The 26,749-nt window shown below is 44.6% G+C and overlaps 1 protein-coding gene across 3 annotated transcripts in view; it reads left to right on the forward strand.

Moving 5' to 3' along the window:
* Positions 1–26,749, forward strand: part of SP6 (Sp6 transcription factor) — a 108,347-nt gene that overhangs the window by 55,267 nt on the left and 26,331 nt on the right. For 2 of the 3 annotated variants that reach the window (XM_083408752.1, XM_083408751.1), the window contains exons 3-4: positions 20,440–20,590; positions 20,858–20,988. The gene's annotated coding sequence lies outside the window, so the exon portion shown is untranslated. Of the gene's footprint in view, positions 1–20,439; positions 20,591–20,799; positions 20,989–26,749 lie in introns of those variants that run through there. The other variant, XM_083408750.1, reaches the window with a different exon arrangement.

A 26,749-nucleotide genomic window follows, 5' to 3' on the forward strand; every position in this document is an offset into this window, starting at 1 on the left:
TTTAACCACTGTTTACAAAAAATGCATTTATTACGGGAGAGTTTACTATCTAGATAAAAATCTAGATAGCCTGGTTGATTGGTTGATTGATTGCATTTATATACCGCCCTATACCTGAAGGTCTCAGGGTGGTTCAAAGGGCAGTTAAAATAACGTACAAAAGTGCATTATATTAGGAGAAATTGCTTGCAAAAATTCACACGTCAGTCAAAACTTCATATAAAAATGTGTTTCTTAGGATAAATTTGCAGTAAAATGCAGAATGTCTGCCACTTTGGATGCAAAGTAGTAGACACAAAAGCCATTTCCCCATTTATTCCCCAGAAAATGAAACACAGAGAGGAATGGATGGCACATCTGTGTAACCTGCTTGGCATTGTGCCCTTCACTCTACCCCCCTTCTTCTTCTTCTTCTTCTTCTTCTTCTTCTTCTTCTTCTTCTTCTTCTTCTTCTTCTCCTCCTCCTCCTCCTCCTCCTCCTCCTCCTCCTCTTCACATTTCTATACTGTCCTCCATCTGAAGTTCACAGGGCAGTTTACAATATAAAAACACAAAAATATATAGCATGATAAAAAACAAAAACAATAACTCCACCAGCGCGCACACACACACAGTTTAAAAGGCTATACTGTAGATTGTTTAATAAGCCAAAGGTCTGGGAGAAATGTTTTTGCCTGATGTCTCAAGATACGTAATGAAGGTACCAGGTGAGCCTCCCTTGGGAGAACAAGTGGGGAGCCACTGCAGAAAAGTCCCGTTCTTGTGTTGCCACCCTCTTGTGGACGAGGCACACAAACAAGGGTCTCAGATGATAATTGCAGAGTCCAGGTTGGTACATATGTTGAAACCTTGAGGTATTGTGCTCCTGAGCTGTTTAAGGCTTTTTAGGTGAAAACCAGGAATTTGAATTGGGCTAGAAAACTAACTGGCAGCCAGTGCAATCAGGCTAGAATTGGCGTTTTACGTTCAAACTGTCTTGCCCTGGTGAGCAACCTGGCTGCTGAATTCTGCACCAACTTCCGAACCAACTTCGGAGGCAGTCGTTTTTCTAAAGCAAGACCAGGCATCAGGTTCCCCCACCCCACCCCATGCAAATAAGAGACCAATGAGGCTGGTTTGGGGGTCAAAACATGCCACAACGGTATTGAATACAGATGAAAGAGGTTTGGCTTGGGCATGGGGCAATCAAAATACTGCCAGCCGGTCCGCCGGAAGTGATGCATGGTCAACCCAGATGGGGGTTCCCAAGACTTACATAAAATAGGGTGACCCCCGCAGGGACCACCATCTGGGGGAGCGCCTTCAGCCCTGGCCCCTCCTGGGTACATGGACACGGCCACTCTCCCCCCCCCCCCCCGATACCTTTAACAGGATACCACAGCGTTTGGAGGGGCAGGCAGAGACTACAATCTCCCCTCCATCCAAAAAAAAGAGGATTGCCCCAGTGCCTAACCAGTTGTGACAATTGCTATGATGTAGGCAAAACCACTGGGTCAGTGCCAATTTAGCCTGGCAGGCAAATTCCTACCCAGCCCCTTAAAGAACAGCAACCACCGTAGCCGCAGCAAAGTCATTGACTATAAGTTTAAACCGAGGTTGGGTGGGCAGGGGAAAAAACCTGGTGAAGGAACAAACAGATAGTGCCCCAAGTGTGGGCTGCTTAAATGGGCAAGGGGCGGATCCGAGGGAAGCCTACCTGCTCCGCCGGCTCTGCCCCCTGGCACAGCCCAAGTCTCCAGCCTGCACCCCCATTAGCCAAAGCTGGGTGCAGGCCAGGATCCAGTTCCTATCAGGAAGGGCACCACTGTTCCAGTTCCCTTGTCAGGGCCCTGGTGAAGCCTTTGCCATCCTGCAACACCGTGGCACCAAAAGGGGTGAGCGGACGTGCAGTAATCTAACCTACAGGTTAACAGAGCTTAGACAACAGAAGTTAGGCTATCCCTGTCCAGATAGTGATCAATTAACCATCAATTAACCATCAATTAAAGCATTGGCTGATTTATTTGTTGATTAAGTTTATTAAAGTTTATTAATAAAGTGTATTAATGCCTTTTGTCAAGGGTTAATGGCTCTACTTCACCTTTGCACACTGTGTGGCAGTGCAGAAGGGCCAAATGGAAGCATCTCTCAGTTTCTACACTGTATTTTGTGACGTAGCCTTTGTGCCTTGCTGGGTGAAGCATACAGGGCTATGTAGGATCACTGAAACGGGTCCTTTGTTTGGAGAGAGAAATTGCTATGGCAACAAAACCCTTTGCAGAACCATCTCATTCTGGAATCCCTTTGACCTTGACCTGAACTCATTGCCATTTTTGCTCTGTCACACAAGCGTGCCCTGCTCCAAAAGGAACAAGGCATGAGCAAACCAGCTCGTCTCCGCAGCCATCTCTTTTACACCGCTCCACCCTGTTTTGTGGGTGAGGAACTCCATAAATGAGTGATTTATAGATGGGCTTGGCTTAACTAAAATATACACACATACAAGCAAAAAGCAATTAATTGAGCCCTGCTTGGTATCTAACAGCTAGACACCCATATTTGAGCTAGTAGTGGTGGCCTTACCATTGAATTTCAGTCAGCAAGCTGTGCATTTTCCACACTAAAATAATTACATTTCTGAATCCAGGTGATCTAAGTATAGTACCAAGGAAAGCTAAGCTCGGCTATCTTTCAGAGATGGGCATAATTTCTTGTATTTTATTTACTAATTTATAGCAGATATTTACAAACCGAAGACCCAAACAAAATATCAAGGCAGTGTGCAGCAATGTATACCAATAGAATGAGACATGAAAATGTCATCGAATTAATCATTAAAATGGCCACCTTTTCTTGCAGGGGCAGGGGGAATTACACAACTGAATAGGCCTATGGCACGATGTAAAAAGCTCTTCAAGAGACAAATGAAAGTTAGCTGCAAGCAGTGCTTTTTTTCTGGAGGGACGCAGGGGTACGCATACCCCTAAATATTTTGTGAATCTCAGTTTGGTCTAATTGAGAGGCAGTATTTCAATATGAGAGTACTCCTAAACATTTTTTTAGAAAAAAAGCACTGGCCGCTAGGATATATGCCAAATCTGCTGGAAGAGAATTCCACAGGATCTGACCGGCAACATTAAGTCTACTTCTAGTTAAGGCCTGCCAGATCTCTGTCACGCAGGGGACAACTAACAGCACTCCTCTGGATAACCTAAACAGTGATATGGGTAAGCCAAAGTTGTTCAGAGCTTTGCATATTAATATAAGAACCTTGAAACTGGCCAGGCAGCTTATAGGCAGCTGGTGCTGATGTTTTGGCAGAACTTTCACATGCTGTCGGCCGTCTACATACTTTATTCAACAACTTAAACTATTTTGCATAAGTAATTCTCCATTTAATAGTCATGGTGGCAAGGATCAAAGAGCTATGTAGGACACTGAAGCTCCACCCCCAACCACACCTCTGAGCTCAATTTCAATCATTTATTTGCAGCCATAAGGCCTAGAAACTTGCTTTTAATTGTTTTCAAACCAAAATGGAGATGACTAGAAAGCAGAATTCTGCACTCAGTGCCACAAGTTCGTCTGTACACCTTCAGAATTGTGACATACACAGAGCTCTGATTAATCCACCTATCACTACCACCAAAGGGAAAGCTATGATCCACCCATCAGCTCCTCACAGACCAGGGAAAGGTAATCTGTGGGCCTACAGACATAGCTGGATTCCCATCAGCCCCAGGCAGCAGAGATTAGGGATGATGGGTGATGTGGTCAACAACATCTGGAGGGTTACAGGTTACCCACCCCTGCCACAGACCAACCACAACATATGCCAAAAGTGGAGCAGCAGATCTGACTCTTCCCTTTGTTTGGAAGGCTGCATTCCAGCCTACTGTGAAGTCTGCCCTCCTTCCAGGCATGTAAGAGACATTATCACAGTTCAGTAATACTTTCCAGTCTGGCACAAGCTCTTGAACAGGGTGTGGAGCAGGCCTAGTGAGGGGTGTGGCCTAAGAAGAGGGGGTGTGGCCTGAGGAGGATGTGTGATTCCTGGAGAATCCCAAGGACCAAATAGAGCCACATTCACCCACTGGCCCAAAGTTCCCCCCTCCTGGTTTAAACCCTCCATGCAACAGGAGCCGGCGCAGCTGCTGTTCACTTTTAAGAAACATTCAGGCAATTACAAATTGTGTGAATCACTTCATGTCTGATTTGTCAGCTCAGTTTTGGCCTGGGGTCCACTCACGATAAAGAGACCAGCCAAGTCTGCAAGGGGAAATAATATGGAAAAGATTCTTGCACTCTCCCAATCAATCTAGGAAATGGAACCTTCTGGATCTTCCTGCCTCTGGCCAGACAGACACCTGTGTGAGGGTGTGGGCCTGGGCTTACTAGCTCCTAACTGGCCAGCTTTAATGGACTACTGTTCACTGGGCTGGAAACTGAAGAGAGATGGAGGCAAGAGTTATTATTTTTTAATCAAAACCACATGCAGGTTTAAACACTTTTAAAATCCAGATATTAATCTACAGTGATTGTTTCATAATTTCCCGTGATTCATGAAGCCCTGCTGTTTCTCTCATCAGATGTGTGGAGTTGCGGGAAATGTTTTTGAAAGAGCACCTGCGATTCCTGACACCATCCTTCAGCTAATGTTAATTAGCTAGGAGAAGAGTTGAAGTATTGCCAGAAGCTCCGGACCTTGCCTAGCTTGTATTAAGAAAGTCTGAGATCTAGCAGCTCAGTTCCCGCAATGCATATCTCAAGGAATCTGCAATCAAGCTACAGCAGTGGCGGGGAGCCTATGGCCCTCCATAGGACTCCAGCTCCCATCAACCCCATTCAGCATGATCAATGGTCAGGAATTGTGGGAGCTGTAGTTCAGCAACATTCAAAGGACCACAGATTCCCCGTTCCTGGGCTACAGCATTGCAAGAAGCTCTCCGCTTTGTAGCTCAGCTGTTGCAAAGGCTATCTGAATGTCTGCCTCTAAGGTCAGAGTCAGTATCCTTCAGAATGCCAATTGCTGGAAACTGCTTTTGTGCTCAGATCCTGCTTGCCCAGATTCATCTGGTTGGCCTCAGCGAAAACAGGATGCTTGACTAGGTGGGCCGTTGGCCTGATTCTGATGTTCTTATGAATCATCAGTAGCAGTGTTTTGGCAGGGCTGGCCCAAGACATTTTGCTGCCTGAGGCAAAGGACAAGATGGTGCCTCTCCCAATCCACACCTAAAGACGACCAGTCAGGCAGCTGAATACTAGCAATGAAAGAAACTGTGTCTCCTGCAAGCTAGATTGGGGACACAGAGCAGGGTGCATGGTGCACCCTGCTTACTGGCCAGCTGTCTCACCTTCCTTAATGGCAGAGCCGGTCCTGTGTTTAAGCAACCTCAGTTAACACAGCAACCATTTCAGTTTTTTAGAAAAGTAAGTGGAGCAGAAGAAAGCTAGATGATAGAAAGCAGGAACCAAGGGTGACAGAGAAGTAGATCTGGATTTATAAACTGGTGATTTAACGATTTGGCAGATTTGCATTTTGCTGCACTGTTACCTAGTGAAGGAAAAAAAGAGGGCGGGAGGGGGGGAGGGAAGAGAGTACAAATTACAGATCCCTGGGAGGAAGGAAGCAAAGTCTTAAGGCAGCGGAGGAGGAGGAGGAAGAAGGGATTTGAGGTAGGGGTGGGAGATACAGACGCGAGTCTATGTGTCTGAGCCACAGAGATGCTTTTGAGCCACCTGGAAGGGCGGCTTCTGAACTGCAGACATCAAAAACCCACCGACGGACGCACTGTCTCCGGGACCGAAAGCCTTAGCCGGGTGCTGAGTGTAGGTCTTTCCTGCCGTCAGGCAAAAAAGCTTGCAGGGGGAGGGAGTTTGGATATTTTATTTTATTTTGAAACAAGGCCTGCAGAGATCAAGGAAAATAAGGAAGTGAGTGGACCAGAAAGCCCAGGCCTCACACGGCATTTCTTTAAACATGCTACAAAAATTAGATGAAAAACTTACTCAGAGGAGATGGGGGAGGCAAGGTGGAGTCAGAATCAAAGTGGGGGATTTGTTTCAAGCTAGTGGTGGTGACTTTCCTAGCTGAGGAACAAATTTTGTTGTGAGAAAAGTGAACTGTCCCTGATAGCAGATACCCTGACACCCCCCACAAAAAAAAAACGGAGAGAGGAAAGACCTCTGCACTTTTTTTCTGGCCTGTTCTGACCTATAGAAAAGTTATTTTTTGTACCTTTATAGACTCATAACATGGATGTATTTATTTAAGTGACTTCTGGGGGTGTACACAACACCAGTTTAAGGTGGATTTGATGCGTCTTCACGTGAGCATGTTTTATCACTGCGTCCGCACAACATCGTCCAAGTGGCAGCACATACTTTATTCCCATTTAATTCTGATTTGCGCAATCCACAGATAACACAGTATGGGGGGGGGGAATGTGACCTAAAATTGCACATTACCTAAGTGTGGATGCTCTAGAGCACATTGGATAGGGGGGCTATTTTCCCCCAATGTGCTTCGTGGCGCTTTCCTGGGTGCTGTCCATCGCAACACACCCTACTTCCATTTGTTCATCACCTGAATGCAAACTAACAATTTTGTTACCCATAGGGAAAGATACAGATTGCCTATTTCCACCAGTGGTTCCTGAAGGCGCATTTGTATGGTTTTTGTAGTTTTTTAAAACAGCTGTTTGGTGTGGAACTTCTGTTGCACACAATGGCTGTATTAAAAATAAATATTAAATAGGCCAAAGCAGGTATGGGGGTAGTGGGGGGAACCAAAAGAAGACAAACTGTCTCCACACCCCTCTCCTCCAAATTGCTCTCCCCATCTTGCCTTGGCCATGTGTGCTTGTGTGCGCGCATTTGAAATGTACTGTTTAGGTCCTTCTCCAAAATCACTGTGGCTTTCTGTGTTGGGCGGATGCGTGGAGATCAGAGGAGCCTGTGTCTCCACCTGCCCAGCTGTTATTTGCTCTGGCAAGGCACTCCTTTGTGGGCTGCTAGCTGTTTAGCTGATGGGGCCAAGCACAACGCACAAATATGTTTTCGGTTTTGAAACTGCTGTTTTGAGCAAATTTGGTAAAAAATAAATCTATTGCAAAAAGTGAAAACTGGCCATTTTGCCCACAGTGAAACATGCATGAAGTTTCATTATTGCACTAATGCATTGATCTTTTTTTTTAAAGGTGTATGTGGATGGGTAGACACCTGGGCACAAGCCCACAGTGGATCTCAGGTGTCTGGAATGTCAGACGGATGGGGAAGAAGAAGAGTTTGGATTTGATATCCCGCCTTTCACTCCCTTTAAGGAGTCTCCAAGCGGCTCACAATCTCCTTTCCCTTCCTCCCCCACAACAAACACTCTGTGAGGTGAGTGGGGCTGAGAGACTTCAAAGATGTGTGACTGGCCCAAGGTCACCCAGCAGCTGCATGTGGAGGAGCGGAGACGCGAACCCAGTTCCCCAGATTACGAGACAACTGCTCTTAACCACTACACCACACTGGCTCTCTGGGAAGTACTAATGGAGGAGACAACGCCACATAGTGCAAATACATTCCATCAAGCACTGCTTGCTGGCATAGACAGGAAACACAGATAGTTTTAAACTGAAAGCACTTTCAGTTGGTTAAAGCATGAAGCTGATAATGCCAAGGTTGCAGGTTTAATCCCCATATGGCTCAGCTGCATATTCCTTCATTGAAGGGGTTGGACTAGATGATTCTCTGGGTCCCTTCCAACTCTACAATTTTATGATTCTAAGTGTGGACAAAAGATGTACAGGAAAATTGGGCCTGTAAAACCCACTTGCACACAGCCTCTATTTACTCATACACACCCAGGTTAAAATACTGCAGAACGGCTAACAGGTAAAAATAAATAACTGGACATGAACCCCACATAAAACAGAAGCAGCAGGAGAAGAGAACGCCAGATTTAAAACTGTATAAAAAGTCAACATTTAAAAAGCTTTGGCATGTACAGTGGTACCTCAGGTTACGTACTTAATTCTTTCCAGAGGTCCGTGCTTAACCTGAAACTGTTCTTAACCTGAGGTACCACTTTAGCTAATGGGGCCTCCTGCTGCTGCCACACAATTTCTGTTCTCATCCTGAAGCAAAGTTCTTAACCTGACGTACTATTTCTGGGTTAGCGGAGTCTGTAACCTGAAGCGTATGTAACCCGAGGTACCACTGTAATAAGGCCTTACCTTGGTATGAAAAAGACTCCAGCACCCTTGGGTAGGACCCAGTAGTACTAACACCTGCCCTGGTATCTGGGTCTGTAGGCCGCCATTTTAATTCCCCACAATACTGCTGCTAACAGGGCATTGTGTGAAACTCAAGGGGCCAACGGCTGCTCTCACCATCACTGCCAAGTACACCCACTCACTTAAGAAGGGGACTGCTAAAGGGCATTTATGCCTAGGGTTCCCTCAGCCAGTGGAGCCCTCCATAATCCCCTGTCTCCATGGAAGACATTTCAGAATTGGGGTACCACAACTGGAAAAGCCCTGTTTTAAAGGCAGTGGTGGTGGGGACCCCAAAGAAGGACTTGTGAGAATCATTTTAGTGTCCCAGCAGATTCATGTGAGAGAAGGGAATAAACTGATGTTGTTGTTGTTTAATTTCCGTTTACAGTGGTACAGCAGCAGGAGGCCCCATTAGCTAAAGTGGTGCTTCAGGTTAAGAACAGCTTCAGGTTAAGAACGGACCTCCGGAATGAATTAAGTACTTAACCCGAGGTACCACTGTATTGAGGGACGCGGGTGGCGCTGTGGGTAAAACCTCAGTGCCTAGGATTTGCCGATCGTATGGTCGGTGGTTCGATTCCCCGTGGCGGGGTGAGCTCCCGTCGTTCGGTCCCAGCTCCTGCCCACCTAGCAGTTCGAAAGCACTCTTAAGTGCAAGTAGATAAATAGGTACCGCTTTATAGCGGGAAGGTAAACGGTGTTTCCGTGTGCTGCGCTGGTGCTGGCTCGCCAGCTGCAGCTTCGTCACGCTGGCCACGTGACCCGGAAGTGTCCTCGGGCGGCGCCAGCTCACGGCCTCTAGAGCGAGATGAGCAAGCAACCCTAGAGTCGGACACGACTGGCTCATACGGGCAGGGGTACCTTTACCTTTACCACTGTATTGCCTGCCCTTCACCCCAAGATCCCATGGCAGCTTACAACAATTTGAAACCATCTGACCAGCAGCACCCATCTACCAGCCAGCCAAATCACCTGGAGTCACCTCCAAGCATGCGTTCCAGGGACAAATGAAATGAAATAATTAAATCTTTCGTGTGTAGATTCCCACCCCCCTCACAGAGAGCCCTCACAGATAGCGCATTAGGGGAAAGGGCTTCAAGGACAGTCAGTTGGCTTCTGAGGGGTTTCTCTGCAGATGTGAGCCCTGGCATCACTCTTAATAAATGAAGAACTGCTCTGCCCAGATTTGCCCATGCAATCCAGGCCACTCTGCGCCACAAGCAGAGAGAGCAGGTGCTCTGTAAGAAAAGTGCCTGCAGAACAGAATAGCTCCAGGTGACTCAGGAAAGTGAGTGAACCAAATCACACACTTCATGAGTCAGGTAGGAAACATTCGAGTGTTATGAAGTGATATTATACTGCATCGCACCACTGGTTTTCCTAGTCCAAAACTGTCTACTCTTGATGGGTAGCAGTTGAGTCTCTTCAAGATCTACGCCTTTAAACTGGGTATGCCAGGAACAAAACTGGAGACGACTTTGGTTATGCATAGTTCGCGCCGTGTCACTCGGCTGTGGTCCCATTTGCCTGACTAATCGGAGGAGGAAATTCCCTCCCAAATTTAGGCATCACGCAAACTCTGAGGTACAAATTGCACCAGGTTATCCTAACAGAATATTTGCTATGGGCTGTTTCCAAGTGCATGCCACCCTGAATACTATCTCCAACGATGGCATTCCCTCCTATAGCCTAGAGAGAGGGGAAGCCCATAAAGTCTTATGTGAGGTACCCTTTCTGAACACAATTCTCTGTTCTGCCCCCATGTTAATAAGAGGGAAGTGAAAGCCGTTGTGAAGATTTTCCATTTGGGTGTCAAAATGACTTGGACCAGCCTTGCTTAGGGGCCGAACCCTACATTACGCACATATTATATAACTATAGACCGAGTAGGTCTTTTTCAGATTGTAAATTTGCTTTTTAATAGACAACTGAGAATGTGGAAGTAGTTGGGTGGGTGGGTGCCCTTACTCCTTTTCCCACAAGCCACTGTCCTGTTACAAATAACTCCATGACAGTTTTCCTCATGTAGCATTTTTGAGACAAAGAATAATTGGGCCAATATTTACTTACTTACTTTATAAAACTTACATACTACTTGGAACAATAAAAAAATACATACAATAAAACCAAATCCACTAAATACATTAAACAGCTACCAGAAATACCAGCCTCATAAATAATAATCCAGAATCAACAAAAATAGCAACTCATAAAACTCTTGAAGCCAAGTGAGGAAAAAGGGAATCACTTTAACATATCAGCAATGATAACATTTTTTTTGCTGTAGTTAGAGGATATTCCCCTGGGTTGTTGTGAGGTATGTCCCAGGGGCCAGGGGCCTATTCCAATAATCTTTTAGACCAGGCCCCAGATCTGCCCTTTCCGCTTTTAAAACTAAACAACAACAACAACTTTGCCTATAGGGTGAATGGTCATGCTACAAAGTGCAGTGGTGGTGAAACCCCAGCTAGCCACCATTTTAATTAATTCTCCCAGAGGCACTTGTTTTAGTTTTATTATGTACATAAGCAAATGTAAAGTGAGACCTCAGCTCTCTCAGAGGCTTAGTGAGGGCAGCAGGCCAGGTAGAGTGGCATCATTATTTCCTCACCAGGAAAGCACACACAATATCTGAATACTGTTGACTGAGAACAGAACTGGAGAAGGGAAGCTAGACTGCAGCAGCCAGAAGAATTGTTGCACGGTAGCTTCTGAGCAGGGGCAGTCTATTTGAGCAGTGAGAACATGGAATTACAGCCAATTCAAGAGCCACCACCAATTTTAACCTGCTCTTGGGCAGTGCAGGTCCCGTGGCGAAAAGGAGCATAAAAGAGGGAGCTGTCTCTGAGCATAAGAATTTCTAGTTGTCGCAACTGCTCACAGCCTCCTGTGTGCATTCTCTTAGGAATGCTTTCAACATTTCCGTCCGGTAGGCCACTGTCATTTGAGTATTCACAGGCAAAACTGAACACACAGCAACAGAAATTCCCTCCACCCCCATGCAGCTCCCTGAAAAGCTGGCTCTTAATTTAAAACTCATATTTCAGATTATGAAAATCCAGCTTTTGGATGCACAAAGTGGGGTTTCCCCAGCTAATTCTGCAAAATGTCAGGCCTCTTTCCAACATCTATTTAGCCTCTAGTGCAAATCTAGGATCTTTCATCTCTCTAACATCTCTCTCTTCTCTCCCCCCCCCCCACCTCACTCTCCCCTCTTCCTCCCGAATCCATCCTCCTCATCAGGCTATCTTCCTTTCCACCCCACCGCCCTTTCCCTCTTTGTCGCCATCCAACAAGCGGAACTCTCTTCCTAAGTGCATGGAAAGGATTGGCGGCAACTGCCTCTTCTCCTTGTAATTTATGCAAATGGCCTCTATAATTAGCAGTAATTTCAAGGCACAGCTCGGTGCTTCAGACGCTCCTCAGCGAGGAAATGCCCCAACGGTAATTCTACGGCATTAACTTTATTTACTCCACCTGTGTGGTCTCGGCACTAGCTAGGCCTGTGAGCAAAGATACGATACCGGTTCTCTTCCGGGAGATGATCCTGAGCTGGGGGCAAGCCCCTACCTGTCCCCAGGAACCATGGCCTTGGGAAAGGGGGGGGTACTGCAGGCAGATGCTCCTGATAAAAAAAAGTTCCATGAGTTTCACAGTATGGTCTCAGGGCGAAAAAATAATATTTGGGATGGGATCTGTAGATTTACGGGATAAAGCGTTATCCTCGCTTCCCACCACCTCTGAACAATGCTTCCTGTGGAACCTACTTTTCAATCTGTAGCTATTTAATATTGATCATACTCTCAGGGATTGATCCTGTATGCTCACTATATCCCTGGCCATTCGACATGCTGGCTGGGGCTAATACAGGGTTGCTATACGTCTGGGGATTCCCGGACAGATCTGGAATACAGCAGTCGGCAGCAGTGTCCGGGCGAAAATCAGTTTTAGGAAACGTCCAGGAAAATCCAGACATATGGTAGCCCATTCATGTCGGCGGTGCAGTTTTTGCCGATTTTCCTTAAAAATGGCTCAAAAATGGCATTTTTTTGCAATTTTTTTTCCAAAGAAGCTCAACAACTTTGGGCAGAACTAAAAAAAAAAAGAGCTAAACAACTTTGGCCAAAAAAACCTCAACAGTTTTCAATGTTTGAAATATGGCAACCCCAGCAGGTAGTGACTGGTCCATTGGATTTAGGAAGTATAGAAGTTTTCAAGTGACTTTTATTGAATCAAGACCATGGATAAGCATAAGAGATGTCTCGCAGATAATAATGGCATTGAAATTAATTGGGCGGGCAGGGGAAGTTTAATTCCAAAAGTAAAAAAAGGTGCACAAGTTCGTAATTCTTGCTCTGAATTCTGAAGTTCTGACCGGTTTTGAATGGGTGCAATATTTTGTTTCAACTGCACGTATGTAATTCAAACCTCAAATGAAAGCAAGAGCCATATATATTTGCAACAACAAGGCAGTCCATTAACATGATAACAGCCGCCATTTGTGGAAGCACTAATGGCCCTCAATCAAATGGAGAGTATCCTCACATTCACTGTGCAAAGCAAGAGAGAGAGACACTGGGTACACACTCCTGTTTACTCTGGATCCAGTGTTCTCCCATGGCTGGTTTGGGAAGTGGTGTACAGTGGCACCTCGGGTTAAGAACTTAATTCGTTCTGGAGGTCCGTTCTTAACCTGAAACTGTTCTTAACCTGAAGCACCACTTTAGCTAATGGGGCCTCCCGCTGCCACTGCGCCGCCAGAGCACGATTTCTGTTCTCATCCTGAAGCAAAGTTCTTAACCTGAGATACTATTTCTGGGTTAGTGGAGCCTGTAACCTGAAGCGTCTGTAACCTGAAGTGTCTGTAACCCGAGGTACCACTGTACTCATGTTGTAAACCTCAGTCCATATATGTCCTGTCACTTATTATGAAATACTGTATTTTGATTTGTTTTTCCTCAAATGGGCTTTGAACCAAACTGAGAAAAGAACAGCCTGTAATGCGTACACAGCCTGCGTACACAGCCACAGACTCCCATCAAGTGCAGCTGTTTTTTCAGCACCAGTTCTTAAAATCTCTGGCTGTACTCGGCTTAAAGAATGTAAATCTGCAGCCTAAAGAGTTCATCAGGTTATATCCACACCATATCTTCAAAACACTCTTATACCACTTCAACAGTTGTAGTGAATCCTGGGAACTGCCCCATGATCCTTTGGGGGATGTCATAAAGTGCTTCCATGTATGGTATGAACGTGACCTCAATCTCAGTGTGGTGCAGTTGTGCTTCAAGATCCAGGGAGACCCAGATGAGTTATGAAGCTTACTGTCTGACCATTTTGAACACAAACCTGCAGCACAAGATGATTGTGAGGATAAAATGTTGTCTGTATATGTAAGAACCATGTATGCGACTTTGGACGAAGGGTGTGGTAAAAATGCAATACATATAAATAATAATATTTTCTTGTGTGCACTTATAAGCACTGGAATGCTACAGCCCAAAAGGACAGAATGCACTCTTTGTGAGTGGTTCTCCAATGCAAAGGACAAACCTAGCCAAGGTGGGGTTTTGGTGCAGTTTTGTATCCAGCTAGGGTGCTTCTATGCAGAGGTTTATTAAAAAAATCCGTGCAGCTCATGCACATCTGCTTAAATTCCACTGCAGGGGGAACCAGGAACTCTGGAATTTCAGCAGGCTGCATTCAGAATACAGTGGTACCTCGGGTTTAAGTACTTAATTCGTTCCGGAGGTCCGATCTTAACCTGAAACTGTTCTTAACCTGAAGCACCACTTTAGCTAATGGGGCCTCCCGCTGCCACCGCACCGCCGGAGCACAATTTCTGTTCTCATCCTGAAGCAAAGTTCTTAACCTGAGGTACTATTTCTGGGTTAGCGGAGTCTGTAACCTGAAGCGTATGTAACCTGAAGCGTATGTACCCCGAGGTGCCACTGTACTGTTTTGCAGTCCTTGTATTACTATTTTCAACCTGATCTTCATAATCACCCTCTGGAATAGGTCACTATTAGTCCCATTTCGTTGATGGTCAGCTGAATCCTGGAGGGAGTGACTTGCCCAAGGCCACCCAGACAGCACCTCAGTCACTTCCAACTTTACAATTCTATGATTCCTAACCGAGGCATGACTTTTAAGTTAGAGTTTCTGATGTCTGAGTCCCAATGCTTTGGATCTAGGAAGCGGTTGAGGACAATCTCTGCTCAACACTGCATCTTTGAAGATGGGAGAGAAGCTGGTTTTGCATCATGCTCTCTAGAGGGTAGATTGTGGAAAGCTGGATATTTGGCTGGTGGAATACTGATGGAATTCGCTTTTCTGAACACCTTCAGCAAGCTAAATCTCAGCAGAGCGGGCTCAGTGGAACAGGGGCACAGCTTGGCAGCAGATAACGTGGCTTTGCATGCAGAGGGTCCCAGTTTCACTCCTGTTGTGTGCAGGGAAGAGTTGTCCTGCCTGAAAAACATCAGAATACTGCTGCCAGTTGTCTTTGTCCATGGAGTTTTCTTGGCAGGGATACTGGAGTGGCTTGCTGGTTCCTGCTCCAGGTAGTGAGAGATTTTACTTTCTTGGCTCCATGATCACTACAGATGGTGACAGCAGTCACGAAATTAAAAGACGCCTGCTTCTTGGGAGAAAAGCGATGACAAACCTAGACAGCATCTTAAAAAGCAGAGACATCACCTTGCCAACAAAGGTCCGTATAGTTAAAGCTATGGTTTTCCCTGTAGTAATGATTGGACCAGAAAGAAGGCTGATCGCCAAAGAATTGATGCTTTTGAATTATGGTGCTGGAGGAGACTCTTGAGAGTCCCATGGACTGCAAGAAGATCAAACCTATCCATTCTTAAGGAAATCAGCCCTGAGTGCTCACTGGTAGGACAGATCGTGAAGCTGAGACTCCAGTACTTTGGCCACCTCATGAGAAGAGAAGACTCCCTGGAAAAGAATCTGATGCTGGGAAAGATGGAGGGCACAAGGAGAAGGGGACGACAGAGGACGAGATGGTTGGACAGTGTTCCCGAAGCTACCAGCATGAGTTTGACCAAACTGTGGGAGGCAATGGAAGACAGGAGGGCCTGGCGTGCTGTGGTCCATGGGGTCACGAAGAGTCAGACGCGACTAAACGACTAAACAACAACAACACTGCTGCCAGTCAGTGCAGACCTGGGGTGGAGAACCCATGACCCTTCAGAAATTGCTGGTTTACAGTTCCCATCATCCTTGGCCACTGGACATACTGGCTAGAGCTGAGGGGAGCTGGATTCCAACAACATCTGGAGGATGCGGGCTCACTATCTCTGGTGTAGACAATACTGAACTGGTTCGTCGAATGGTCTGACTCAATATAAGGCAACTTTCTCTGTTCCTGTTGAATCCATTGAAAGTTGGGCCCTTCAGGCAACCAAAGACCAGTTGGATGTGTGCGTGTAGCTCTTGTGCTGACAGTCCAACTTCCCCAATTAAAGGAAAAACCGGTTGTACTCCGAGAAGACCTTTGGGTGTGCATCAAATGTCCATAGTTTTGGTATGTGTGATGTTCCCTCTGGCTACTGTTAAGAGGCATACTGCTTTAGAATGTGTTTCAAGAAACCAAAAGTGTTCTTTCTTGTATGGATGCCAAAGCCCAGAGATTTCAGCATGGAGAAAGCACAAAGCCAACCTGAAATCTCCTCAACCTCACCGTCTTTGCAGCAAGGGGTATTGGTTGTCACCAGGTGGCGCTCTTGCCAATGCAACTAAGAGCAGTTTCACAAGTTACGCAAAAGGCCAAAACAGCGCTGTGCACATTCAGGCAATCTTGCTACACAAGGGAGACACATTTGGAATTAGGTCAAATCCAATATTTTCAGCTTCCATTGTGAAAAAAAGTTTCGAGTGAACGTAATCATGGGGGCAACACCTTTGAAGTGGGAAAGGGCTGACCACAAGTTGCATAACTCTTTAGCCATAATAAACTGAAGCAGAATAACAGACACACAGTGGATGTGGATGCAAATGTAGTTAATTTGTCTATAGGATTCTGTTAGGATTCTGTTTTCTTGGTGCAGCATGTGTACGTGGAATCCACATCCCTGACTAAAGGCACTTTTTCCTCACTTCAGCTATTTGTGTGCAAGGGTGAATACAGTGCTGAAGGTGTAGAGATAGTTTTAAAAAACAAAAACTGAAGTTCATGCAGGAAGAGAGATTTACAGTGGTACCTCGGGTTACAGACACTTCAGGTTACAGACGCTTCAGGTTACAGACTCCACTAGCCCGGAAGTAGTACCTCAGGTTAATAACTTTACCTCAGGATGAGAACACAAATTGTGCGACAGCGGCACAGCGGCAGCAGGAGGCCCCATTAGCTAAAGTGGTACCTCAGCTTAAGAACAGTTTCAGGTTAAGAATGGACCTCCAGAACGAATTAAGTACGTAACCAGAGGTGCCACTGTACATTAATATCTGAACCATCATTCACTTTTTATGTCACTTATGAGCATTAAGTGCATGACTGGTCTTCCAGTTTCCACTGTTAACCACATCTCCCCATATATTCCAGACAAAGGGGTTTGTGGCTATCATTTATTTGCTACAGGAAGCACCTTGCAAACAGAGATCGTGTGACCCAGGTGGCGCGGCAGTGGCAGCATCAAAGCTTCACAGGTGGTAATTAGAATGATTTTTCAACTCGCTGATGAAAAACACCCATCATTTAAATTAAATATATAATATGGGATAATGTAAGCTTTGGGCGAGGGTCTGAAATTTGCAGCCCTATCCTTGGCATGCTTATTCAGGAGGAAATCCTGCTTGGTTCTGCGAGACTTACTTCCATGTAAGTGTACATAGGATTGCAGCCTCGGTGTATATTCTGCTGGTTGTGTGTGTGTGTGTGTGTGTGTGTAAATCTAAATTTATTGCTCTATAACAGGGTTGGGGTACTGTGATACAAATCAGCATGGCCAAAAGTCAAGGTGGTGAAACTTATACATTCAGCAATGCTTGCCACTCCAAAGATTTCCCTGGTATAAAATATATTGACATGTCATTTCAAAATAGTAATCTGTCCCAAATTTTAGGAGACTGGGTATGAATTGGAATAAACAAGGGCATAAATATGCAACTGAAGGGACAGGAAGGCCATCAGAGCAAAACCAGGCCACCTACCACCAGATTCCCCCACAGATTAAATCGCAAAATTCAGATTACAGCGTGACATTGGCAGAACAAAGGAGAGAATCAAATGCTTGACCTCAAAAATGCTCTCCTCATTCACACCTCCTTGCTGCTCACATTATATTTCATTTTTAATTTGTGTGCCACCTTGCCACTTTACCGTTCTTAGGGCAAAATATGCAGCAAAGTAACATGGTCATCCTCGAACAACTTGAGCAATATTCAAATTCAAAATACAACTAAAATCCAGAATATAACTAATAATATGTGACACAATTAAAAAATGAATTTCACATATAACATTGTGAAATAATATAATATCGGCTAATGATAATAAAATAAAATCACCCCATCAGTTATGATAAACCTCAGGAGTACATTAGAAACAACCAAGAAAAATGGGTTATCCAGACTAGGAATGGGGGAAGAATTTCATTCAGTTTGCTTTTATAGGCGAATCTGTCAAACACACACTTTCTGAAACAATCTGAGAACTGAAACACAGCCAGGCTTTGAAATTTGCAATTATGCAACCAACAAAAATGTTTACAAAAATGCATATATTATGAGAAAGTGTGCATAAAATGATGCATTTATTAGTGAGAATAGCATAAAAATGCCTTAGGCTAAGTTGTACATCAGTCACAGCTGTGTACAAAAATCTGTTTTATTAGGAGAAAATCACACTAACATGCTGGTGATGTTGTTTTTAATTGCAAATCGCTGTAAACTAAATTTAAGATTGAAAAATGAGAAACAGAGAACCAACGTTGAAAGATCGTTTGATCCCTAATCCAGACCAAATTAGCTACACTCGGGGCCCTTTTAAATCTATGTGAAAAGATTAGTCAAACTAACTCCCATCTGGATCCAACCCAGGAGTAGCAAAATGATTTATTGGGCTAACTTCCAGCCAGGCGTGCAATACTATCCTTTAAAAATAAATAAAAATGAATTCCTACACCCGAAGATGAACTCTGTGTAACCTAAAAGCTTACACTCCCAGCATTCTCCATTGTAATCTATGGCCCAATAAAGTAGCATCCATTTCTTGCTCAGCACAGCTGACAATGCCATTTAATGCACATGAATGAGCAAATACCTAGGTTGAGAGGAGAAGGGGGAAAACATTCCTTCACCATGAGTTGATTCCCATGTAACCTTTTTGTAACCTCCAGCAGAGGGTCAGTTGGTTGGGTGGCTTTTTAAATGTTTATTTTGCTTCAGGGTTTTTTTTCTCTTTGGTCATTGCGGAATGCTGATTGCTCTCTAATCCTTTTAATGTAACCAGCCAACCTGTCTTCAATAGAAACTGCCGGAATTAATGTCGCCATTTCTTTCTACTTCAGGTTCAGCCTTTCCAAGACTTATTTTGTTCAGTCCCCAATGCCTGAAATAAAGAACAAAAATCCATATATAATGGGGTATTGTTGCTATTATTACTATTTATCATTTATCTAATTCCCATCAGTGCACGACATACAGTACCAGAAAGGTTGCTGGGTTAAGTTTGTGTGTTGCGCAGAAAACAACAAAGAGTCTTGTGGTGCCTGGAAGACGAACGTATTTATTATGGCATAAGCTTTTGTCGAAACACGAAGTGTAATCCTCAATTGCAGGTACATACAAACAGGAGGGGGGAATTTTTTAGCACGGGCATCAGAGGGAAATGAAATGCAAGAAATAAGAGTCAGTTACAATTCAGTTACAGCAAGATGTATGCAACATAAGTACAGTAGCCCTTTGCAAGAGCAGTGATATATGATAAATCTATCAGCTTGGCAACATGAGTTAATGAAGGTCTGTAATGGTACAGGAAACAGTAGCAGCCCATATTGCGGGGAGCAGAAGTGGCATGAGGCTTGGTTAGGGCAAGGTTGTAGTGAGTTGAGACGCGGTGTCAGGAGGGGAGCTTAATAGCTCCCTCTCTCAATGGGGCTGGAGCAGTCAGGAAACCATTGTCTGTATCCAGCCCTAAATGATTAGAACTGAACTTTTTTGGTGAATTGAAATTCTGGCGCTGTGGTCTAAACCACAGAGTCTAGGGCTTGCTGATTAGAAGGTTGGCGGTTCGAATCCCCGCAACGGGGTGAGTTCCCGTTGCTCGGTCCCTGCTCCTGCCCACGTAGCAGTTCAAAAGCACATCAAAGTGCAAGTAGATAAATAGGTACCACTCCAGCGGGAAGGTAAACGGCGTTTCCATGCGCTACTCTGGTTCGCCAGAAGCGGCTTGGTCATGCTGGCCATATGACCCGGAAGTTTTCTGCAGACAAACGCCGGCTCCCTTGGCCAGTAAAGCGAGATGAGCGCCGAAACCCCAGAGTTGACCATGACTGGACTTAACAGTCAGGGGTCCCTTTACCTTGACCTTGACCTTACTTTCCTGTTAAGCGCCTCCCTTTGATGTTTGTTTGTGCAAATATAGCCACAGTAAATCAGTAGCAGTGGGCTGATACACTGAAACGGTCTCCTATTAGGAATCAGGGCTCAAAACTGGGTTTCTTTCTATCCAGTCCTAATCTGTTAGCTATTGTGTTTCAGCACCTGCTTTGGAGGCAAGGTCTTGAACCAATTGATTCAAACCACAAGAAAAGAGATTTCGACTAAACATCAGGAAGAACTTTCTGGCCGTAAGAGCTGTCCAACAGTGGAAGACACTTCCACAAGAAGCAGTGGACTCTCCTTCTTTGGGGATTTTTAATAAGAGGTTGGATGGCCATCTGTCATGTATTTTAGCTGAGATTCCAGTATTGCAAGGGACCCTCAGGGTCCCAACTTTACAGTTCTTTGATTCTGTAAGAGAGAGCCATTAATCATGTGCAGAGTGCAAGCTCTCGATAGTCCATACATATCTAGATCCAGTCCATACATATCTGAAGTTTGGAGCAGAGCTGCGGAAAGCGGTTGGCTTCTAGGTACGCATTATTATTCTCAGTATCTCTGGTTTTTTAACCACCGTTTTAAAGAAAATGGAGCCAATCCAAGCACTCCAGTGTGAACTTCTCATTCTGTACCGCAGAACGAAAACAACAGCAACCAAACATGTCACCGCAGTTAATGAACCGAAGTTTCGAAGGAAGCAGAGGAAAGAGACCACAGCTTTCTGCCTCTAATTATCCTATTTGTGCATCTGAAAAAAAGTGGGCTCTAGCCCACTCAAGTTGCAACAGGCAATATGTTGATGCATATATTCCCATCTTACATATGTAATACATATCTCTTTATGTGTGTACGTACTGTCTTTTACAAAGGAGACCCACTGCCAAGGCACTTGTCCGTGACTGAAAGGGTTAAAGTCAGCAGGTAGTGGGTGGGGCTGAGAGGTGGGGTTTGGCTCTATCCTGGCTCCTTCCCTGCTGCGAGTGCTTGAACCAGTCACTCCTGGAGTGGCACTTGCATATACCTGCCTAACTTGCCTCTGACACATTCCCTCTCAGTGCTCTACCGGGACTGCCTCACTTCATTGGATTCTGGATTTTGCTTTGGAGACAGCAACACAATTTGCCTGACAAGCCAATGTGGAAAGACCTGCTGGAGGATCGCTGCTCCTACCAGTCACTCTAAACAAGTATGTAACTAAACTTTTTTTTTTATATTCTCTCTCTGTCTCTTCTTTCTCTCTCTCTGTGCCTTTTGTTTTGGAAGACAGCTCTTCCCAGGCAGATGCTAAAGTCACAGGTGAGCCAAGGGTGCCATAAAGTGACCCAAAACTTGGGTCACCTTCTACCGATAATGACAGGTGGATAAAATTGTAAAGAAATGTTCTCTAGCCACCGCCACCCACCCCATAAAAAGGTAAAGGTAAAGGAGCCCTGGATGGTTAAGTCCAGTCAAAGGCTGGGAGACATAATTCATTGAAGCATTGTAATAAGATCTGCCACATACATAAACGTCCAACTTGGTGGTCCATATCCTGTCATTTAATTCTGTACTAAGGAAGCCCTCCAGCTAGCACTGCTCTGAATTATGCAAACCCTTGAAACCATTTTTAAAAGCAGTTTATAATTTAGTTAGCTGTACTTTTTGTTTAGTGAGGCATTCAAAGCAATGTAGCTGAGCTTGCGACCCTGTGCGCACTTAGGGAAAAGTCCAGTTGCACTCAGGGAGAACATATTTCCAAGTAAGCATGCAAAATAGTTGCAAAAATACCTTTTTAAAATAATGGACCAAAAGACTGATGAAAAGCTGGTTTAGTGCAATTACACAACTTTAGGAAATGAATAAAATACAATCACATTTTTGACACATTTCAAAATAAGATTTTTTTTTTTAAAAAGCATTTAAGTTTAAAGAAATTATAAGGGGGATATAGGAATACAATCAATGCAGATGAAAACAAGGATATATAAATGATATAGGAAGCTGGTTTTTATTTTTAAAAAATCATCATTTTATAAAAAGTTAGATTTCTCACACTTCAAACCCAGAAAAGGTCTGGGTGGTATGTCTCATTTGTGTTGGTTTGATCTGGATATCAAAAGATGCAGCTCTCGTATTTTGAAATTAATCCCATTTTAAGAAGTATCTTTAATGTGGAAAAACAGGATCAACCCAACTAGGTGTCTCCTGGAGAAACAAAACAAAAACCATAGCCTTGAAAGAGAATGATCACATTTCAAAATTAATTTTCTCATTATATTGTGGGGTAGTGGAATGTATATCTGCAAAGACATTAGGAAGTCAGTCCAAGATGAGCACAGCCTCTCCCCACCCCCCACCCAGAAGTGCATTTTAAATACTTTGCAAAAATATTATAAATGAAAGGACTGAACGCAGTCTTACTGAGAGTGGCTTCTTTCCTTGCAATCAGGAGTCAAAATTTAAAATGAGATAGGAATTTGGGGGGTTTACTGAAGTCTTGATTTAAGTCCATGGCATGGTTCAATCATTTCAAGATGTTTCATAGGAAGCAACTTATAAATGGAATTAAGTAATAGATAGACAGACAGACAGTAATGTCATGGTTTACCCCAGCCTTTCGCCACCCATATATTGTCGCCTACAACTTGTGTGGAGTTTTCTGCTGCTGCCCTGATCACAGGGCACATTTCTTTGGGAACAAGCACCAGTTTGTTGCACCAATGGGTTAATAAAATTTTAAAGTAAAAACAAAAAAATGGGCATCGGTAACCATGTACATCCACAGCCATCTGTCCCCCAGCTATAATTTAAAAGGAAGAAGATGAAAGGGTGCTGCCTCTGGAACGGTTTGCCACTAGCGCCTTCATCTACCATTCTCTGAGTAGTCATGTGGGCTGTTTGTGTGCTGGGCTTCAGGGCCCTAGACTTCGGCCTTGAGGTCCAGCAAGTGTGCTGGCTGGTGCTGATGAGAGTGGTAATCCAAAACATCTGAAGGGCACCTGGTCAGTAAAGGCTGGTTTACCTTACAAGAATCTCAGGGCCTCTTCACACGCTACATTTTTAGGTATATGTATTAAAGGGTATACCAAAAAATGTGAACATGACATATTTCTGAAAACACATGTCTCATACAGGTACATTCAGAGTGTGGGGATTGGCTGCAGTGCTCTGTTGAGTATGCGCACAGTGGCAAACCTGGGTTGCCTGTTGTGTCCTCTGTGAAATGCTCCTCAAGCATGGGCGCCAATTGCCTTGTCTTGAGCATGGCAGCGTATACACAAAGTTCTACTGATCCCACAATTCCCAACGTAACTTGTGGCGGCTCCATGCTTTTCTTGTGGGACCCCGGCACTGTAGAGAAGAAGACGTGCAGGTGAGAATTGGGAGAGAGATGAGAAACACAAAGGTGTATCCTACCATTGAGGGTTCGGTCTCAGGGGCCAGCCCAACTCAGTCATAGATCTTGTGTTCTCAGTGATGGCTGGATCAAGGTGGTGCCAGCAGTCTGTTGATTGAATGCCTTCGCGTTGCCCACGAACCAAATTAGGCAAAGTTAACTTGTTCTCGTTCTTACTACTGTGCTCGTGTGCAACTCTCATTCATCTCATAATGCTGGCACTGGAGAACCTTTTTCCAGTGAGCTTTATCCCATAGCTAATATCAGATCTGTCTATGTTCCACCCTGCTGCCCTTAATGGAGAACATCATCTGAAGCACTCACATCACTCTGACTCGTGTTAGGGCCGCCTGTGTGAACAAGGGAACCAGGACTGCTGTGTTGTAACCAGAGAGTTGTTTCAATTTTTAGGTTACGAAAGAATGCCTGTAAAATACGTTTTGTGCTTCATGAACATGACCAATGCGCATCTGCAATTCTCTAGTCAGCTATTTCTGGGGAGGTGAGACTGGCTATGGCTACCTAATTCCTGGGTACCTGACTGGTAGCCACAAGCACAGAATTGCTCCCATGTGATTGGGGAAGACAAAACTCCCGAGGTAGATTTGTCGGATGTATCTTGGATGATGGCCTGCTCCTTTTTGTTTTTCTCCTCTCCCTCTCTCTTTAATTTACTCCAGTTCTCACACACATGTGCTAGTTTTGTCCTACTTACACAGAGGTAAATTTCCATGCATGGGAAAGGCTACCATTTGTAATAAGCTTTAATAAGAATTAATAAATTACAGTAGGGTTCAAGGTGCATTGTTCACATCAACCCCAACAGACTGTATAACATAACCTGTAAAGGAGGCCAGAAGTCTTCACCACTATTGTAGTTGGGGTGTGTGTGTGTCTTCACAAATGTGATGCAGGAGAAATTCAGTTTGGTTTGCTTTTTAATGCGAACCTACCTTATTTGTGCTTTCTGAAATAATATGCAATCTAAAACACAGTTTTTCTTAGACATTTGCGCTTCTCGGGATTTTGTAGTGCACCACATCAACCAAAAACATTTGTACAAAATAGTGTGCATTAAGGGAAAGTACGCAAAAAAGCATATATTTTTTTGCATACTTTCCCCTAATACAAACTTAATGAAAATAACATGAATGCACTTTACGTTATGGTAAATTGCTTGCAAGAATGTGTCTATTTTGCAAAAATAATTCATTAGGAGAAGTGGGTACTAAAATGCTGACAAATTTTCGTGGGGACTTAAAAAACCCCACCTTAAATTGATGCAGAAATATGGTGACCTGAATTCTGGACTGGAAAAATTAGAAATGGAGAGAAACAAAAATGGCCAGATTCCTCTATGCCTTGCAAGAGGCTGAGGAAACAGTGACTTGTGAAAGGCTGCCTAAGTCCCATCTGAACTAAATTATTGGACCACACCAACTCCAAAATGTATGAATGTGTTTCTTGAAATGTATACTTATAACAAATTTAGAGGTGCTGAGTGTGTTAGCTATTCAGACTGCCCACTGCACTGACGACAAAAAGCACACCCATGTTGCCCCCCTGTGTAACAGAAAAGACCTACATTTTCCAGAAGAAGTACTACAGGAAGCAATATAATACAGAGGGACCAAATATCTATAGGTTTGTCATCTGCCAAGCTGCCGTCTCGGGTCCTAACAAAATGTGGTCTTTGTGCAATGGGTTACCTTCGACCCATGCAGAAGTAAAAATATTTCTTTGACATAACACCCATACATTCCCACACACGTATGTCTCCATACAGGCAAACAAGAGGCAGTATCACAGTTGAAAGGACATATTCCAGCAAGGCAAAAACACCGAAGGCCTTCACTTAGGTAGACCAGTGAGCAGTGAGCCTGGGGAGACAGTCCTGACCCGAGAGCTGGATAAAGAGGCCTGTGGGTGGCTGCAATAGGATTCATTCAGAACCAGTTCACAGCCAAACAAACACACTGGGAAGGCAGGTCATGGAAAGCTTGGCCCATACAGTGTGTGATCCACCATGCAACTGCTTTGCTGTACGCAGAACTGAGCCTAAAACTGCTTGAGCACTGACGTAATGAATGTGGGTTCAGCTTAAGTTGTTCCCCTTGATTCTATGAGGACAGAGAATCATAGATTTGTAAAGTTGGAAGGGACCTTGACAGTCATCCAATCCAACCATCTGCAATGCAGCGACTTTAGCTAAAGCATCTATGACAGATGGCCGTCCAACCTCTGCTTATAAACCTCCAAAGAAGGAGAGCCACCACCTTCCATATTTCGCCTTCAAAGAGCTCTTGCTGTCAGAAAGTTTTTCCTGAGGTTGAGTCAGAAATCTCCTTTCTTATAACTTGAAGCCATTGCTTCGGGTCCTACCCTCCGGAGCAGGAGAAAACAAGCTACGAATCATCCTAAAAGTGGACAGCACAGATTTCCACAATATATTTCCACACGTTTAGCAATATTTATATTTCTCATCATAATGAGGAGACTGTAGCCTGGTGACCTGTGTGCCTGCCTGCTCAGTCTGCTGCCCTGGTTGGTAGTAACCAATGATAAGCAACTATCGAGGCAGCTACTCTCCCTTCATAGGGGAATTTAGTTTCGAAGCGGACTTCAGCTGGGCAGCCCTTCAAATACAGGACTGGAAAGTAGGTCACATCACTACTGTATTTCAGTACAGTGGTACCTTGGGTTACAGACGCTTCAGGTTACAGACGCTTCAAGTTACAGATTCTGCTAACCCAGAAGTACAGTGGTACCTCGGGTTAAGAACTTAATTCGTTCTGGAGGTCTGTTCTTAACCTGAAACTGTTCTTTAACCTGAAGCACCACTTTAGCTAATGGGGCCTCCCGCTGCTGCTGCGCCGCCGCTGCATGATTTCTGTTCTCATCCTGAAGCAAAGTTCTTAACCTGAGGTAATATTTCTGGGTTAGCGGAGTCTGTAACCTGAAGCGTATGTAACCTGAAGTGTATGTAACCCGAGGTACCACTGTAGTACTGTGGGTTAAGAACTTTACCTCAGGATGAGAACAGAACGCAACGCAGCAGCAGCGGGAAGCCCCATTAGCTAAAGTGGTACCTCAGGTTAAGAACAGTTTCAGGTTAAGAACGGACCTCCAGAACGAATTAAGTTCTTAACCCGAGGTACCACTGTAGTATGCTGGTTGAGTGAAAGACTCAGTGTGCAGAGTCGTATGTTGAGTTCTGCACAGGTCCTTTCAGGGCGTATCCTCAACGTGCTACGGTGATAATGTAACTGGTTCCTTGGATGCCCATGCCAAACCATCGGTGCAGGTGGTGTTTTAAGCAACGTGAGAACATAAGGTGAGCCTGCTGAACCAGGCCAATAGCCCATCTAGTCCAGCATCCTGTTCCCACAGTGGCCAACCAGATGCCTGTGGAAAGCCCACAAGCAGGACATGAGCGCAACACCTGCGATTCCCAGAAACTGACATTTGGAGGCATGCTGCCTTTAACAGTGGAGGTAAAACATAGTAGCTGTTGTATAAAAAGTGGCAGAAAATGGTTCCTGCCCCCGAAAAGCTTACAGTCTGGTGAAGG

Source organism: Podarcis tiliguerta (genome assembly GCF_965153285.1).
Source record: "Podarcis tiliguerta genome assembly, chromosome: 13".
In the NCBI taxonomy this organism is placed as follows: Eukaryota; Metazoa; Chordata; class Lepidosauria; order Squamata; family Lacertidae; genus Podarcis; species Podarcis tiliguerta.